The sequence below is a fragment of the Molothrus ater genome, chromosome 1 (assembly GCF_012460135.2).
Source record: "Molothrus ater isolate BHLD 08-10-18 breed brown headed cowbird chromosome 1, BPBGC_Mater_1.1, whole genome shotgun sequence".
Taxonomy (NCBI): domain Eukaryota; kingdom Metazoa; phylum Chordata; class Aves; order Passeriformes; family Icteridae; genus Molothrus; species Molothrus ater.
In genome coordinates, this window is record NC_050478.2 from 152685405 (window position 1) to 152702902 (window position 17498).

A 17498-nucleotide genomic window follows, 5' to 3' on the forward strand; every position below is an offset into this window, starting at 1 on the left:
ACACAGAACGAGTCCGACTGCCCTGGACAGCAGCGCAGCGCTTCCCCCAAGCCCTTCCCACACGTGCATGGCCCCAGCAAGGGATTCTGCTGCAACAAGAAAGCGGGGGCAGCCCCCAGAAGGCTTGAGGTTCCTGCCCAGCCTCGCTGTCACGGGCCGGGGGCAGCGAGAGAGGGAGCGGCACAGACGGCGGGGACGGCCCGGCACAGGGCGGGGGCCGCTCTCAGCGCGATGCCGGCAAAGCCGCAGCTCCGGCGCTGTCGGCCGGGCTGCTTGAGCGGCACGGGGGGATCCGCCGAGAGCCTCCGGCCCCGCGCGGGGACTCCTGCAAGGGCCCAGGGCCGCCGGGCTCCGGCCCTCGGGGCTTTATTCTCCGGCAGCCCGAGCCCCGCGGCTGCGGGGCAAAGAAGGAAAGGGGGCACGGGAAGAGAGGAGCGAGAGCAGGGCATGAGAAAGGGCGGCGAGGGAGCTCGGGCTGTGGAGGAAAGCGGGACGGGAAGGGAAAGCCCGGGACGGGGGTACAGGGAGGCTGGGCAGAGGAAGGAGAGAGGGGGAACAGAAGGGAGTAGCGGGCTAGGGACAGGACAGGAAGGAGCCGGGTTTGTGGGGGGAGTGGGAATGGGGGAGTGGGAATGGGGGAAAGGGAGCGAGAGAAGGCGAATACGGGGAGAAGGAAGGAGGGCTAGAGAGAGGGACAGGCGGGGAAGCCTCCCAGAGCCCCGGCTGCACCCCGAGCCCGGCCCGGCGCCTCGCCCTGCCCGGGATGCTGCGCTCGGTGGAGCTCGGCTCGCTCCGGAGACACTCGGCTCGAGTCGGCTCTTGTCGGCTAAACTCGGCTATTGTCGCCTCAACTCGGCTCTTGGCGCCTGCATTCGCCTCTTCGGCCGAGCTCGGCTCGCTTCGGCCCAACTCCCAGCCGCTCTGTGCCTTCGGCGCGCCTCGGCTCCGCTCGGCTCGGCTCGGCTCGGCTCGGCTCCCTGACGGCGGGCGGGCAAGCGCCGCCGCCTCACGTTCAGCTCGCCCGGCTCGGGGCTCTCCCGCTGCCGCGTCCCGCGGGCGGCCCGGCCATGGCGCGGACACGACCGGGAGCGCGGGCTCGGGCAGGAGCTCATTAGCCTGGGAGCGCACTGGCGCTAATTAGCGCGCACGAGAGCAGCAGGCGCGCTTCGCCTGAGCTCGGCTCGCTTCGCTCCAGGCAGCCTCGGAAGCCTCGCCCCGGTTCGCTCGAGGCCGTCAGGTTCGGCCGCTCTCGCCTTGCTTCGGCCGAGCTCGTGCGATTCCCCCGAAGGCGGCGGTGTTCGGTTGTGTTTTTAGAAATATCTTTCTCTATCGATTGTATCTTTCTATAGTTAGATTTATATTTCTAGAATACTTCTATTAATCCAAATAAAAACCCCATCTCTAACCAAATAAATACAAGAAAACACCTTCTTTTAAAAGATAGTGAAATATTTTTATACTTTGTATAATTATATTCACATTTATATTTATAATTTCTTTTGATGCAATCTATTAATAATTATCTATAATATCTATAAAATTCTAGACATGTATTTAAATTATTATTTATATTATGTATCGTATCTACTGCTGCAACTGATTTTTTCTTCTAGTTTTAAACTTTATCTGTATGTATTTATGATATATTTCTAGACTTAGATTTCTACCTTCATATTCTTTGTATTTATAATTTTTATCATCAAAAGCCTGCCTACTGACAAGTAAAAAAAACCGCTTTATTTAACGATTTAAAAAATATTTTTATATTTATAATTTCCCTCTTTCTATTTATCATTTGCTCTCTAGTACGTGATAACATACCTGCTCCTGCACCGCAGTGGGGCTCCCTCTCCTGGGCACCTCGGGGTGCCCCCAACGGCATCAGAGCCCCGAGTCTTCACCCCCCCTTTTCCTCTAGTTAGAAACTACACTGGAACTTTTTTCTGGAAACAAAGACATGACCTAAATCCTCTCCCCATGTCCTAGACAGATAGATGTTCAGTTCTTAGTTGACTGGGCAGCAGTTTCTTCAATAGAACGAGAAACAATATGGAAACGTTTTAGCTACAAGCAAATAGGCAAATCTGAACAAGGTCCTGGTGGCCAGCCGCTGCAGTTATTTTGAAGCCATTTTTTAAACAATCAAGTACTGATCCCACAAAAAATAAAGCAAAAAGCTGACTACTGGCTAAGAAAGAAGGAAAAATTAACTTTTGACAACAACAACATTCCAAGGACACAGGCTTTTTTCCAATCTCATAAATCCTTAAAAAAATCTGCAAGTTTTATTTAGCATGTATGCGACTGATTGCCACCCTATGGCTTCTCACTTGGATTTGTCTGTAGGTTCAGGAAGATGATAATGCACACTCTGCCTTCCCTGAACCCCCCACACCAGCTGAGCGCTGCTCAGCGCGTTCAGACCATCGGGAACTGGGTTACGAACACCGGGATGGACCGGAACTCCTCTGCTGCAGATTCAGGAGACGAGAGCAGAGAGGCGCTGGCTGAGGCGTCATCCCAATTCTATTTCTGTGTGACGAGAAGTAGTTTGCTCCCAACAGCTGCAACAATCCTCAGCTCACTCCCGTGGTGAGTATTAATGGCACACAGAGGGCAGTCTGAGGAAATAATGGTCTGGGCTCTGAGTGGCTGGGACAGGCTCTGATTTTTTTCTTTTGTATTTGCATGATGATCGGTACAACAGGGCTCTGATGGATGACTTGGCAACACGCAATTAAAAACTCCTCCAAAGGATTACATGGACTTGTAGGAAAAGACAAAAGCCTATCACCCTTCTGAAATCTCCTTTTAATCCGAAGCACGTGGATTGTCACTGTACTGCAATTTCCAGGTTTTCAAAGCAGCTTACTTCTGAAGACCAGGAAACATTTATTTCTACAGAAACAATGGACAACAACCAGGCTAATCTAAGCACTACTGTTTGATAGGGGATCTGCAAGTGTGCCAGTCCAGCTTAAAGCGGGCTTTACGCCAGTCTAACGTCCCCACTAAATTCTTCGCATATCTCCCGACCCCAAAATCTTATTTTTCCCCAAAGCTTCTCATCATTAGCGATTTCCAAGTAACATGGTTTTTTTACAACATTCAAAAATGTCATGCTGGACTGAACTAGAGAGTAATTTTCCAATATAAGCTTAGCAAAGTCTGAATTGACTTGTCCAGACAGAAAACCTACAAGTGAACACCTACACCTGCCTAAAAAGACCTAACGAGCCCCTGGCAGCCACCGGCATCAAAGCACAGGGGATGTTTCTAATCCAGGCTAAGGAGAACAATATCACCTTTTGTTCTCTCCAGTTTGTTTCCTCTGCAGTCCTATTTGCTCCTTATGATTTTTACACTCTCTGTATCTTCTCGGGCAGCGCTGAGTCTGACGACCGGGATACGAGAGTCCTTCCCTGCCCTACGGAGAGAACCAGGAAAAAAAGTTAAAAAAAGAACAGGGCAGTTTGAAGTTAATACTTCCGACGAGAAGCAGCACCTGACAAACAGAGTGAACAAAGCGTGACACCTCCCTGGGGACAGAAGACTTACAAACTCTCCGGGATTTACAATCCTAGTAACCAAGCCCTTCAGCACAGCAGCCAAGTGTCCCATTAGGTGGTGCTGCACCAAAGAATGATCCGAGAGGTTCCAAAGAGTGAAACGCACGTTATTTTCCAAAGACGTAAAATCTTGCAAAATAACAAAACTACAATAGATCTAAACTACAGGGCAAGAGTACAAGTGTTAACTTGAGGAGCTGGAACCATCCAGGTGAGCAACTGCTAACTGGATCCTCAACAGAGTTTGAGGAACCCTCCAGGATACAGAAGGGTTTTCCCCAGCAATGTCACAGGCCGAGTTTTGATAGAAGTACACTTGCCAGATGCTCAGAAACGTCACCCATCCTCCTCCCGGTGTCCTGAGAGAGCTGCGAATGGCTCTCACGTGGTTTGAGCTGGTTCTGTAAGGGCTCAGGGTGAATTTCACCAGATGCAACCAAACTGGGCAACACCCAGTGGGACAGAAGGAACCCAAAGCTTGTTTTACCCAAAGCTTGGGTAAGCAGAGCTCCAGCAAATACTGCGGAAACGGACAGAACAGGGTAACAAATAATAAACATACTTTTTTTTTTTTTAATCTTACCTTTTTTTTTTCCCTTCAGGTGAGCAAAACAATTAAGGAGAAGGTGGAAAACTCACCATTACTGAACATTTCATCATCTGTAAGCTGACCATCCTTAGCATAGAGGACTCCAAATTTAAAATTCACCAATCCCTGGGAAATAAAACCAGATATTGCATGATAAACAGTCAAACAGAAGACGTAAGAATTTGTTTCCTCTAAGGACTTTCACGTATGTACGTATCTTTGTATACATCCTACGCATTAGAACATACATTTTATACCATCTCCCAATACATAACAATTTACCTTTAAACTTTGATAGTATAGCATCAAATCATTAACTTAAATTGTTGCTCTATTATTGTTAAGTTGGTGCTTAAAGTTATTTTTGCTGTCATGTTCAAAAAAACATCACTTATTTTTACTGTAACGAGCAATTGATTTCCAAGTCATCATAAGCCCATCAAAATACAAAGCTGTATTCACTGGACGGGTCTGTGAGCTAGAAGTAGTTAGGCTTATCCTTACCTCTTGCTCTTCCAGAACCAATAAATCCTGTCAACAAAAACAGCATCTTTAGCCCCCTCCTATTAAAGATTCTACAAGGATGATGGTTTTATTTGTGTTTAGAAGTTTGGATTTGAAATGGCCAGTTCAATGGTTAAAGACAGTTTAAGTAGTATTAGATTATTATTATTATTATTATTATTATTATTATTATTATTATTATTATTATTATTATTATTATTATTATTATTATCTGCTACTGGAAGAGACAAACCAGTAGTATCTATACTTAATTACTTCTATTTCCAGGAAATCATAAAGAAAAAGAACCAAACAAAAAAAAGTCACTTCCTACCTTTTGTATCTCAGGATGAAAAATGTCTCTTGGGCTCTTCTCCAATTTATCAAGACTCTTAGCACTGAAATGCAAATGAACGAGTGCTTTATAGGAGGGCAAGTGCACATTTCAACCCTGAACCACCAACCGATTGCAGTTACAGCACTTACAAAATGAATCGTTCCCAGAGCCTCTGGGAAATGGAATGGTTTGTGCAACTGCCATTTCTTCCCCAAAATACTAACTTCCAACACTTCCTAAACTTAGCTTGTATTTTAAAAACAGAAATTAGTGAGACTCAGGGTGGAGATCAGGTTGAAATTGATTTCCTTCTAAAGCACAGGGCTCTATTCCATCACCCTTCACTTTGGCTCCACACAGAATCACGGGGAGCATTTTAGGAGGGCCCAAGAACCAATTCTATTTCTCTCTTTTTTCTAGTTCTCTCTCTTCCTAAATAATTCAAGGCAAGTCAAATGAAAAATGACAAGTTCAGCATCAAATTCACACTTTTTCCCTTTGTCTGCTCAAGAACAGGCTTTAAAACCACTTCTTGCTGCCTTCAACGATTAAGACTTGCAAAACAGTTTTACAAGTTTGATAGGTTTATCATAAAAACCACAGAACGCAAGCTCTGAATTACAGGAAAAGGTACACAGGCAAATATCTCAGCTGATGGTGGCTTATTTGTAAACACATACCTTAACGGAGATTGCACTGAGAATGTTTCAGTGGGACTCTAAGGGAAAAGTATTTTCTGAGTAACCTGTAAACAAGAAAAGCTAGGATATATTACAGGACATACCCTCTTTTTCTGCATATTCAAATAGGATTATCAATAAAAACATTTCAGTTAAAAATGAAGAAAGAAAGCCAAGGTAATTTTACGTAGCTATATTTACTGCTGATTTAGAGAAAAAAAAAAGTCACGGGTGCTGCAAAGAAAAAAAAAAAAAAAAAGAGAACCACAAACGCCTACAGTAGAACTTTAAAACAATTGCTTGGATAAAAGCATCACGTGGAACATGAAGTAGAAAAAAAACGAAACCAGTATCAGACCTGCCTATTTTCTTACCATTGCACAAGAAAATAGGACAAGCAGTATAAAGTCACTGCCTAAAACTGATCATAGGATGCAACCAAGAACAATTTAGGCATTTGCTAATCTAAACGGAAACCTTTTCTGGATCCTAGTGTGAAAAATGCATGTATTTTATGACTGGCTTTTCGCAAATATTAAAATGAATATTATATGTGTTGTGTTAGAAAGTAATGCTGTATTAATTCTCTTAAGTACTGTGTTAAATATAGTTTTAGGTTATAAAAATTGTTAAAATAGAAACTATTTTTAGTAGGATACTATTTTTAAAAGAAAGGACTCACAGCGAGATAGCAGCCACAGGACACCTAAATCTTTCAGAGAAAAAAAATTTATGGCCCTCTTATCAGAAGAAACGAACTTCTTGCTGACTCGAAGGCGCTGTTAGGATTCAGAGGAAGAAGCTGACCATGACCAGACAGAATCCTGTGTTTGAATGGTATTTATGCATCATGTATGAAGTGTATGAATATGCAACAGGCTGTTGTTTTTAAGGGTTAATCCTTTGTTAACGGGTGTCCTTTTTCGGGCTCGTGCTGCCCAGAAAAAGGTACTCGGACCTCCATAACTCTTTGTATTTATTGTCTCATATTGCCCTAATTAAAATTGTCCAAATTATTATTACTGTAATTGCATTACAATTTTTATAACCATTTTATTACTATTAAATTTTTAAAATTTTGAAAACAAGTGATTGGCGTTTTTAACACTAGTGTCAAATCACAAGTTTTGTCTTTCGAAGCTCGAGGCTGGAGAGCATTTCCCCTGGGGGTCGGGAGGGTAGGGGCACAAGGGGCTGAGTTTGCGGATCGCACCTGTGCCAGCAGAAGGATCCAGCCCGCGCGCTCCTTGCGCTCGCCATTCTCCGGGCCATCGCTGTGTTTTACTGCTCAGCGATGCCGCTCCATCTGTTTGCGTGGAAGAAAGAGCCACGAGCACTAAGGCACTCAGCAGCCGTGTCATTCCAGCGATGTCGAGCGCTCTCTGCTCGCAAGGCTGAGCACGCCGCGGAGCCGCCTCCGCAGCCGCTCGCCCGTCCCTGCTCGCTGCCCCCGGCCCGCGGAGCGCTGCGACCGCGCCTCTGCCGCCCGCTGAACCCGGCCCCGCCGGGCCGCCCCCGTGCCAGCCATTCTTCTCGGCCATCATGTCCCTTTGCACTCCGGAACGTTCCTCAGCCCTCCCGGCCATTTACCGAGCCCGCCCCGCCCGCCGCTCGCTCCCGCCCCGCCCGCCGCTCGCTCCCGCCCCTCGCCCTTGCCTCGCTCGGCAGCCGCGTCCTTCCCCCGCCCCTGGCACCCAGCGGCGAGGGGCAGGGCTCTGGCTCGAGGGGCTGCAGTACCGCTCTCTGGCCACAGGGCGGCAGACTTACCAGGGCTGTGATTTTCCCGCCCTTTTGGCTGCCACCTTGAGAAGGTCAAGCGAGTCCGCGACATCCGGGACACGCCACTCCTAACATGGCGGCCTCGCGGCTGCCTGTCGGTGGCGGGCTGCAGTACCGCGCTGTGCCCACAAGGGGGCAGCACTGCGCCCACCCAAGCCCGGGCTGCCTGGGAGGAATGCGGACGGGGAAGGCGGCAGATAAGAGCAGGGGCGATCCCCTCCAAAAACTCCGCTGAAATAAATGCCCCAAAACAGCCGGGAAAAAAAAAACAACAAACCCTGCCTCTAAACCAATAAGAACCAAAAACCAAAAAGTTCCCAACCCTTTCTTTTAATCAATATTTAAATATGTTTATATTTTTCATATTTATATACACATTTATATTTGTAATGTATATTGATGTATAACGTTTATTTATACATTTATATTTATAATTTTCTATTTAGATATAAATTTATATTCTATATTACATCTATTTCTATTACTTAGATTTATTTATATATTTTTATACATATCTTCATATATTGATTATATATTTCTGTGTTAAGATTTTTACTTCTGTAACACTTACATTATTTAAAATAAAGCCCCTGCCTCTACCGAAATAAAGCCAAATGAAGCCCTTTCTTTTAAAATGTATTTTACTTTTTAATAATATTTTTCAAATTTATATTCACATTTACATTTAAAACGTATACTAATGCATAGTGTTATTCGTGTTCTATATTACACCTCTTCTTATTATTTATATTTATTTATGTTTTAAATTTCTATATCTATATTTTTATATCTAGTTTATATATTTCTATAATTAGAATATAAATAAAACCCCTTTATTTTAAACTATATTTACATATTTTTTCATATTATATTCACATTTATATTTATAATTTATATTTCTGGAAAATGTTATTTATATTCTATGTTACATCTCATCATATTACTCACATTTACATTAATATTTTTAATTAACTTTATTTATAGATATTATATATATTATAGAGAATAACCTTTAATAGAATATCGGATATACTATTTTTATATTATATATTTCTATTACTTATATTTATTTATAATAAGTATTTATAGATATCAGAATAAAAATTATATATTTGTATATTTGGATTTATATTTTTATATTATTTATATTTATATTATTTTAAAAACCCTAGCCAAGAACCTACAAAACAGCAAAAATCCCAAATTTATTTAAAAGTATATTTATTATTTTTATATTTACAATCTATATTTAAATACCTTTGTATATGTATAATAGATTATAATTTATATCTATTATGTTACAATAATATACTATATAGTATAGATTTTTGTATTTATCTATTTTCCATATGTATATTTACTGTTATAATTATATATTTTTTCTTCCTGAGGAGGAGGGACCTCGAGGAGCTGCTGATGAAGGGGCAGCGGATGCAGTTCGCCGAGCGCCTGGTAAGGACAGCCCGGGATCCCCAGCCGCAGGCTGGAGAAGCCCCCTAGCCCCGGTGCTCGGTGCGGGGGGCTGGCAGCTGTGGCCCTGCCCAGCGCCGCCCCCGGGCCCGCCAGCCCGCACCCCCCACGCCGCTCCCTGGCCTGGGCCGTGCGGGCCGGCTCGGCCGCTGCTGGGTGCGGGGAACGCCCGGCCGAGGGGCAGAGCCCGCGCCGAGCCTTTCCTGCCGGCGCTCCCCGCAGCTGCTGCAGGACGAGAGCCGAGCGGCCGAGCAGCTGCGCTGGGCGCTGCCGCGCCTGCGGAGCCCACAGAGGCGCGTGCGAGAGGCGGCCGTCAGGTTCATCGGTGAGCCCCGAGCCCGGCGCCCCTCCCCGCCCCCGGCCCGGCTGCTGCCCCGGCGGCAGCGGGAGCCGCGCCCGGGCCGCTGCAGCCCCGGCCGCCCTCGGCGCTGCCGCCGCCCTCCCGCAGCCAGCCGTGCCCTCGGGCGGCAGCGTGCGGCAGGGGCCGGCAGGAGCCCTGCCGGGGCAGGAGGGCGTGCGGCCGCAGGGCTGGCAGCGCCCGTGTCGGGCAGCTGTGCCGCCTGGCGCCGCCACGGGCTCTGTCTTGCCAGGGCTGGCCGGAGTGCTCGTGAAGGGACAGAAGGAGGAGCTCCAGGTCCTCAGCGAGGGTGAGTCAGGGCATCCTGGCCTCGGAGCTACAATCCGTGCCCGGGCTGCGGAGGGCTCTGCTCCCCGTGCGGACGAGGGGCGGCAGGGGCAGAGCCCGGAGAGCTGTCAGGGAAACGTGGGCGATGCGTGGCCAGCACCTTCCGGCCGAAGCCATGGCAAGAGCCGGCTGGGATGGCCCTGGCAGGAGGCTTTCCTTGGATTCCCTCAATCTGGCCTCTGCACGTGGCTCTGTTCCTCTCTCTTCCAGCTCTTCAAGCCCTGAGGGAAGATGAGAGCCCATCCTGCCTCAGCATACTGATTCAGCTGACCTTTGAGAGAAGATCTGCAGGACTTTGTTCATCTGCTGGATCAGATGCACCGGCGTCCATCGGCGATTTCCAGTTCCCACTGAAGATGGGAGCACCTGCAGAGCAGGATGGACCAGCTGGAGCTCCAGGCACAGCTCTTGCTGCTCAGAGCTGAGCCTGTGGGAAGCTCCAGGAGCTCCTGCCATCTCTCTCCCTGTTGGCAGCTCCCTCCCTGCAGCCCTCAGGCCCTGCCCACTCCCTTTTTTTTATCTCCCAGCTCACCCCTTCCCTTTGCTTTCCCTTAATAAACAGTTTGGGTTTTTCACTTGAGCCGCGTCTCCGTGGAGCTGAAGGGACACAAAACCTGAGCCCGGGCACGTGCAGGGCCCTGCTGCCGTTCTCCTCCCCGCTGCGTTCTGTGCAGGGACAGAGAGGAACAAGGGCAGCCCAGGCTGCAAAGGTCCCTGTCCTGCTGCTCCAGTTGCACAGCCCTGTGGAGTTCAAGGTCGTGCTGAGCACGCTGAAGGGGACAAGGACCCTGGGTTTTAGAAGAGCCAATTTGAGTTTGCTCTGATCCCAGCCGTGAGGGATTCCAGTGCAAGCATCCAGCGAGGGCAAAGGAGCTTGCAATGCCGGAAGGTTTCACAAAGAGCTTCCTGAAAGCACCGCAATGCTCCATCCCTACACAGGGACAGGAAGAGGGCAGAACCAGAGACCATCATGGCCTAGCAGTGAGCTTTGGGTGTGCCTAAATGCAAACGGAGCAGCAGCAGCAGCAGCAGCAGGGAGTGGCTGAGATTCGGAGGCAACGCCTGCTCGCTGGCTGCGCTTCCGGCGGCTCTGGTCTCCCCACAAGCGAGGCATCGCAGCCCCTGCCTCAGAGCCAGTCAGAAACCCAACCAAGCGAGACCAGAGGCAGGGGCCCTTCCCATCTCTCTGGGGCATGGCTGCAAAACAGCCACTGTGTCTTCCTGCACCTGTGTTTGGGCTGTGCCAAGCCCAGAGGCGGCCAGCTTGTGCTCTGCTGTGCCAAGAGCGTTCTGGGCAGGCAGGCAGAAGTGCTGCGTGCACAGTGGGGAAGGGGCTCAGAGGAGCCTCCTGCGGGACAGGGCTCCGCTCCCTGGCTGGGAACAGCCTGGTTTTGCTGCCCCGAGCACGGGCAGGAGCTCAGGCATGTCAAGAGGCAGCAGGCAGCTCTTGTTTATAGGGGGCGTGGGGCTGCGTGCCACAAGGGACACGTGGAAACAGACTCGGGGCAAGGAAGATGAGCTCCAGCAGGAGTGCCTGTGCTGCAAGGAGCAGAAGTAATTCAGCCTTGCCAGGGTTTCTTAAGTGTGTGTTGGTGTTCCCTGGGAAATGTAGGCATTTGGGGAAATGCTTTTGGAAGAGAGGGGCTTGCTTCTCAAGCAAAGTGCTTCCCCAGGAGCCCCAGTGAGGTAGTGAGCCGTCTCCCTTTGGCTCCCTGTGCTCCTTTCCATCCTTGAGGCCCCTTTGCCCTTGGCAGAGGGGTGTGGGAAGGAAGAAGGCTGTGAAGAGCAGCTTTGGCATCTGCCTGGGTCTGCGGAGACCAAGCCTAGCACCAGTGGCAGGGTGTGTTCCCCGCCTTTGAGCACAGGACAGAGCCGGATCATCTCTGTCCAGCCGAGAGCCCGAAATATCTCTCAGAGATCTGTGAATTCAAAGGCCTTTATGCACACCTTAATGGTATCTTCTCTATCTGGTGTGTTTGAACTCTTAGCAAGATGCGTTTGCCTCTTGCTTGCTGGAAACTGCTCTGCTCCAGGGCTGGCACCGAGCTGGGCTGTGCGGGCACCATGGAGAGTCCTTTCCTGAGCACTTGGCCAGGCTTGGTGTGTCTGGGGCTGCGTCAGACACTTGGGGCAATGGATTCCATCTAACCGGGGGGACCTTGGGTGGGGAGGGGGCAGCCCCAGGGCACGTGGCAGCGTGTCCAAGGGCCCTTTGTGACACGGTGCAGTGGGGTCCCGAGAAGGATGGGGTGTCCGAGCAGCCCTTTGTGACACGCGCTGACATAGGCTCTGCCGTTGCCACGGCCACGCCACAGTGCTCGGTGCACGCGACGGGAGAGGACGGGACAGAGCGGTGCTGTGAGGAGCCCCCGCACAGCTGGCTCATTCCTTGCTTACCCGGAGCTTTTCCGAGGCGTTCCTCCTGCGGCTGGCCTCGCGGCCAGACCTTGGGACTCGGTGACTCGGAGCTTTTCCGAGGCATCTCCCATCCCTGTGGCCGGTGCCCTCGTGGCCAGGCCGCGGGACTTGGTGACCTCCATCGTTCACCAGGAGTCTCCTGTCATTGTGGCAGGAGCCCTCGAGAACAGAGTGCAGGACTTGCTGTCCTGTAATCTTCCTGAGGCTCCTCTGTCTGCAGGTACCTGCAGGGCAGGACTGCGGCGCTCACTGACTCGGACCTTTGACAGGGCATCTGTCTGGAAGGTGCCCTCGAGGTCAGACAGTGGGATGGCGGGCAGACTGCTCGGCCTGTTCAAGGGGCTTCGAGGCAAGAAAAGCAAAGGCCCTGCAGCTGCCCCAGCGCAGCAGCCTGCAGAGCCGGAGCAGTTGCAGCCGCTGCAGGACGGTGAGTGGCGGAGCTGGGCCGCAGGGCTGGTGCCTGCAGCCGGTCTGGCACCATCCCATCCCATCCCATCCCATCCCATCCCATCCCATCCCATCCCATCCCATCCCATCCCATCCCATCCCATCCCATCCCATCCCATCCCATCCCTATGGACATGCCCATGGACAGGATGGGACAGGGGCCGGAGCTGCCTGCCCCGATGGTCGTGCTCCATCCCCTGGGCACCCGGGGGGCTCTCCCTGCCTGGGAAGTGCAGGGCTGGGCTGTGTTCTCCGGCCTCTCCCGCGGCCCCTCAGCTCTGGCTGCACTCGCTCTTTGGCAGATGCAGCCAAGGACCGAACTCAAGAGCAGGAGCCCACCCGTGGCCGCTTCCGCAGAGCAGCGCAGGTACCTGCGGCCGTCCCCGCCTGGTCTGGGCCTGCTGGCACTGCCTGGCCGAGCCCCGTACTTGGAGCAGGCCATGGAACGTCCCTCTCTTCCCGCCCTTCCTTCTGCTGCAGACACTGCGGAGGCTCCTGCGCCTTCGTCGCACAAAGACCGGCGGCACCGCCACTGAGGGCCCGGCCCAGCCCGACTGCAGGCCCGGCGAGCTGCGGGCAGAGGCTGCTGCCAGCTCAGCGTCCTCTGACCTCGCAGCAAGCTCTGACTGGGAAACAGATGAGGACGGCTGGGAGGAGGCTGACATGGCCCTGACTGAGGACATGGCCACCACAGACAGCCAGGCTCAGGGCATGCCAGAGACTCAGGCCATGCCCACACTGACCGGGACTCCTGCACCCGCTCTGGAGTTTTTCCAGAAGGGTGCTTCTTCTCCAGAGCAGGTAAGCAGCCTGGGGCCAGGGCTGAAGTCATCCTAGGATCACGTGGCCCCTCAAGCTACATCTGCTGGGCCCCTCAGCCTTTGAGGCCATCACAGTGGGGTGGGAAGGCAAGCACTTCTTGGGGGAAGCTGGGGAAGTTGCTCCCTTGGACAGCACTCCAAGTCTTCCCCATGCCGCCTCCTCCAGGTGCTAGCCATGGTCAGGGACATTCTTCAGAGACTCGCGTCCCGTGTCACCGTGGACGCCGGGCTGCAAATGGAGATTCTGAGCCTGGCTGAAGAACACCCTGCTCAAGTGGTGATGAGCCTCCTGTCCTGTGCCCCAACGTGTGACAGGTACGGGGCACAGGTGCCTCGAGAGCTCGGTGCTCACCGGCCCGTAGGACCCCTGGCCCTGTACAGCCTGTCCAGCGGAGTCTGCCAGACAGGCGGAGAACTGTGGGAGCCTCGGGCCCCTCTGTTTCCTGAGCCTGCTGCCACGCTCCCTCCCTGCCCCTCAGGGCACCGGGGCTCTGTCCCCCGGCCCCACGCAGCTGCACGGGGCACGGTGCTGACACACAGCTCTGCTCCCACAGAGCCGCCGCGCTGATGTGGAGAGCCGTCGGGACATCGGAAGTGGCCGCCCAGGAGGTGCTTCCAGCGCTGCTCTCTGCCATGGAGGAGCAGCCAGCATACGGCAGCTTCTTCTGCAGCGGGGACAACGAGGCTGTCCTTGCCCTGGCTGTGAGTTTCTGGAGCTGGCCTTTGCTCGCCCTCCAGGTCGCCTCTCCAGCAGCTCTCCGTGCTCTCCCCACCCTGCGGCTCCCTGCCTGGGCTGAAAGCTGGCCTAGGGGCAGCAAGCCGGGTGCTCCCCCTGCGTCTCCCCTCGGGCCCTGCCTCATGGACACCCTGGCACTGAGCACTGCCTTGGGCTGCTTTGTCTCTTGCAGGCAACTCTGGCGCTGTGGAGGATTGCCCCCATGTGCGAGTGGCACTATGCAATTCTCCTCCATTCTCCCCAACTCTTCGTGGCTCTGCTCCTGCAAATTGTCACCAGCACAGAGCGGATGCCAGAGGATGTTGAGACCTGCAGCTTCTGGAGAGCGTGCCAGCAGGAACACGGCCTTCCCTGCCACCCCAACAGGTGCCAGTCGCCCTTTCCTTCCCACGCCCTCATGGCCAGGGCCAGTGCTTCCAGAGTGACCTGGCCTTTGCTCGGCACGCAGGTTTGCAGTGCAGACCATGAAGGCTCTGCTCTCCCGCCTGGGCTTTGACAACAAGCTGGTGGCTCTGGAGCACAAGCAGGTCTGGGAGAAGCTGCTCTGTACTGACACCCAGCACTATGCAGCGGGTCTGCTGGCCAGGTGAGATCCCCTACTTCCCATCACCACCGCCAGCATTTGTGCCCCCTGCCCAGAGTGCCCCACACAGTCGCCGGGGTTGTAAGCGAGAGGGCCTTGTCACCGAGGGAGGGCCGAGCAGACTGGAAGAGGTTGGGAGAGGAGGATGCCCAGGAGCAGCCACCTCCCAAGGGGCCCATGTGCCCTTGCAGAGTGCTGGGCAAAGATCAGACCTCTGGGAGTCACTCCTGGGAGAGGTTTGCCCACCCTGGGAGGCTCAGGGCCTTGGTGCCTTTTTTCCCTGCCAGGGAGATGCGCCGTGGCTTGAGCCCCTTGTGTCCCTTCATGGCCTCGCACCTGCTCAGCCTGCAAATCGGGAAGCAGCCCCGCTGGCATCTGCCTGCCCTGGCCTTCTTTGTGGAGGTGAGCCTGATGGCCAGCGCTGCCTGGCTGAGCTGCCTCCCAGCTCTCGGGCCTCTCGTAGCTGCAGCCGCCTGGGACGCCGCCCGCGCCCGCTGCTGCTGCCTGGGCCCGGCGCCGTGCTGCTCCGGGCTCCTGCCGGCCGGCTCCCCTGGCACTGCCCTCCTGTGCCTTTCAGCTCCTGGAGTGTCTGGACCTGAGCAAACACGGTCCCAGTGCCCTGGCGGTGGTATCCAGGCACCTGCCCAGCGAGTGCAGGGACAGGCTGCGCCTGGTGCTCAGAGGCCTCGTGGTGCTCGGCAAGGAGCCCTCGCTGGTGAGAAGGGGGCAGTGGCTGAAGCCCCGCTGGCAGCAGTGTGGGGCTGGGCAATGCAGACCTCTGGGCTTGGCTGCCTTTGGCAGTAGAGGCAGCTGCTCCCAGCTCTCTCGCCTCCCGCTTCAGCTTTCAGCTGCCCGAGTGCCCCAAGCAGCTGTTGGTGCTGCGGCCAGTCACGGCTTCACAGCACAGTCTGGTCTTGCACACAGGGCGGAGGAATACGCGGCCTGTATCAACACCTGGTGGAGCAGCTGGCTGATCCAGATGCAGAGATGGTCTGCATGACCCTCTGTGGGCTCAGGGATATGCTCCAGGACAAAGAGCTCAAGCCACCCAGCGTCACCGCCCTGAAGCTGGCTGAGCCCCTCCTGCAACACTGTGAGAATGTAAGGCTCTGTGCCCCTAGCCAAGGGCACTGGACGCTGCCTGGAACCTTTGTGCCCTGTGCAGTTTTGGGCCTTAGCCCCAATGGGCCTGGAGTAGCTGGTGCTTAGGACTTTTCCTATCCTTCCAGGACAACAGCCACGTGCGGCTGCTCTCCATTCAGCTCTTCTGGAAGGTGATGGAGCTGGTAGTGGAAGAGGGGGAATATCCTCTCACGACAATCGTGAGCCAGAGCCTGCTGCCTCTCTTCTTGCACTGGCACGACGAGAACCTGCACGTGGCCAAGGTGAGGTCTTGCGTGATGCTGCCGCATCCCTGGCAGGGGGCTCGTCCGCCTCCTGCCCCGGCGCCTGGTGGGCTCCAGCCTCCCCTGGCCTTGGCACAGGGACGCAGCTCCCGTGCCCCGGGCTCTGGTGCCACCTGTGGCTCTCTGCTGCTCTCCAGGCCTCTCGCGAAGCCCTGCTTCGTGCGGCACGCTTCCTGGGGAGGAGGGACCTCGAGGAGCTGCTGATGAAGGGGCAGCGGATGCAGTTCGCCGAGCGCCTGGTAAGGACAGCCCGGGATCCCCAGCCGCAGGCTGGAGAAGCCCCCTAGCCCCGGTGCTTGGTGCGGGGGGCTGGCAGCTGTGGCCCTGCCCAGCGCCGCCCCCGGGCCCGCCAGCCCGCACCCCCCACGCCGCTCCCTGGCCTGGGCCGTGCGGGCCGGCTCGGCCGCTGCTGGGTGCGGGGAACGCCCGGCCGAGGGGCAGAGCCCGCGCCGAGCCTTTCCTGCCGGCGCTCCCCGCAGCTGCTGCAGGACGAGAGCCGAGCGGCCGAGCAGCTGCGCTGGGCGCTGCCGCGCCTGCGGAGCCCACAGAGGCGCGTGCGAGAGGCGGCCGTCAGGTTCATCGGTGAGCCCCGAGCCCGGCGCCCCTCCCCCCCTCCCCGCCCCCGGCCCGGCTGCTGCCCCGGCGGCAGCGGGAGCCGCGCCCGGGCCGCTGCAGCCCCGGCCGCCCTCGGCGCTGCCGCCGCCCTCCCGCAGCCAGCCGTGCCCTCGGGCGGCAGCGTGCGGCAGGGGCCGGCAGGAGCCCTGCCGGGGCAGGAGGGCGTGCGGCCGCAGGGCTGGCAGCGCCCGTGTCGGGCAGCTGTGCCGCCTGGCGCCGCCACGGGCTCTGTCTTGCCAGGGCTGGCCGGAGTGCTCGTGAAGGGACAGAAGGAGGAGCTCCAGGTCCTCAGCGAGGGTGAGTCAGGGCATCCTGGCCTCGGAGCTACAATCCGTGCCCGGGCTGCGGAGGGCTCTGCTCCCCGTGCGGACGAGGGGCGGCAGGGGCAGAGCCCGGAGAGCTGTCAGGGAAACGTGGGCGATGCGTGGCCAGCACCTTCCGGCCGAAGCCATGGCAAGAGCCGGCTGGGATGGCCCTGGCAGGAGGCTTTCCTTGGATTCCCTCAATCTGGCCTCTGCACGTGGCTCTGTTCCTCTCTCTTCCAGCTCTTCAAGCCCTGAGGGAAGATGAGAGCCCATCCTGCCTCAGCATACTGATTCAGCTGACCTTTGAGAGAAGATCTGCAGGACTTTGTTCATCTGCTGGATCAGATGCACCGGCGTCCATCGGCGATTTCCAGTTCCCACTGAAGATGGGAGCACCTGCAGAGCAGGATGGACCAGCTGGAGCTCCAGGCACAGCTCTTGCTGCTCAGAGCTGAGCCTGTGGGAAGCTCCAGGAGCTCCTGCCATCTCTCTCCCTGTTGGCAGCTCCCTCCCTGCAGCCCTCAGGCCCTGCCCACTCCCTTTTTTTTATCTCC

At 54.3% G+C, this 17498-nt stretch overlaps 1 long non-coding RNA gene across 1 annotated transcript; it reads right to left on the minus strand.

Moving 5' to 3' along the window:
- Positions 1-2266: 2266 nt before the first annotated feature.
- LOC118700116 (uncharacterized) lies at positions 2267-5748 on the minus strand. Its single transcript, XR_008508792.1, has 3 exons — positions 5680-5748; positions 4997-5060; positions 2267-4284 (listed from the first exon to the last, which is right to left on the minus strand). It is a non-coding gene; the product is annotated as an uncharacterized LOC118700116 (long non-coding RNA).
- Between the last annotated feature and the right edge of the window lie 11750 nt (positions 5749-17498).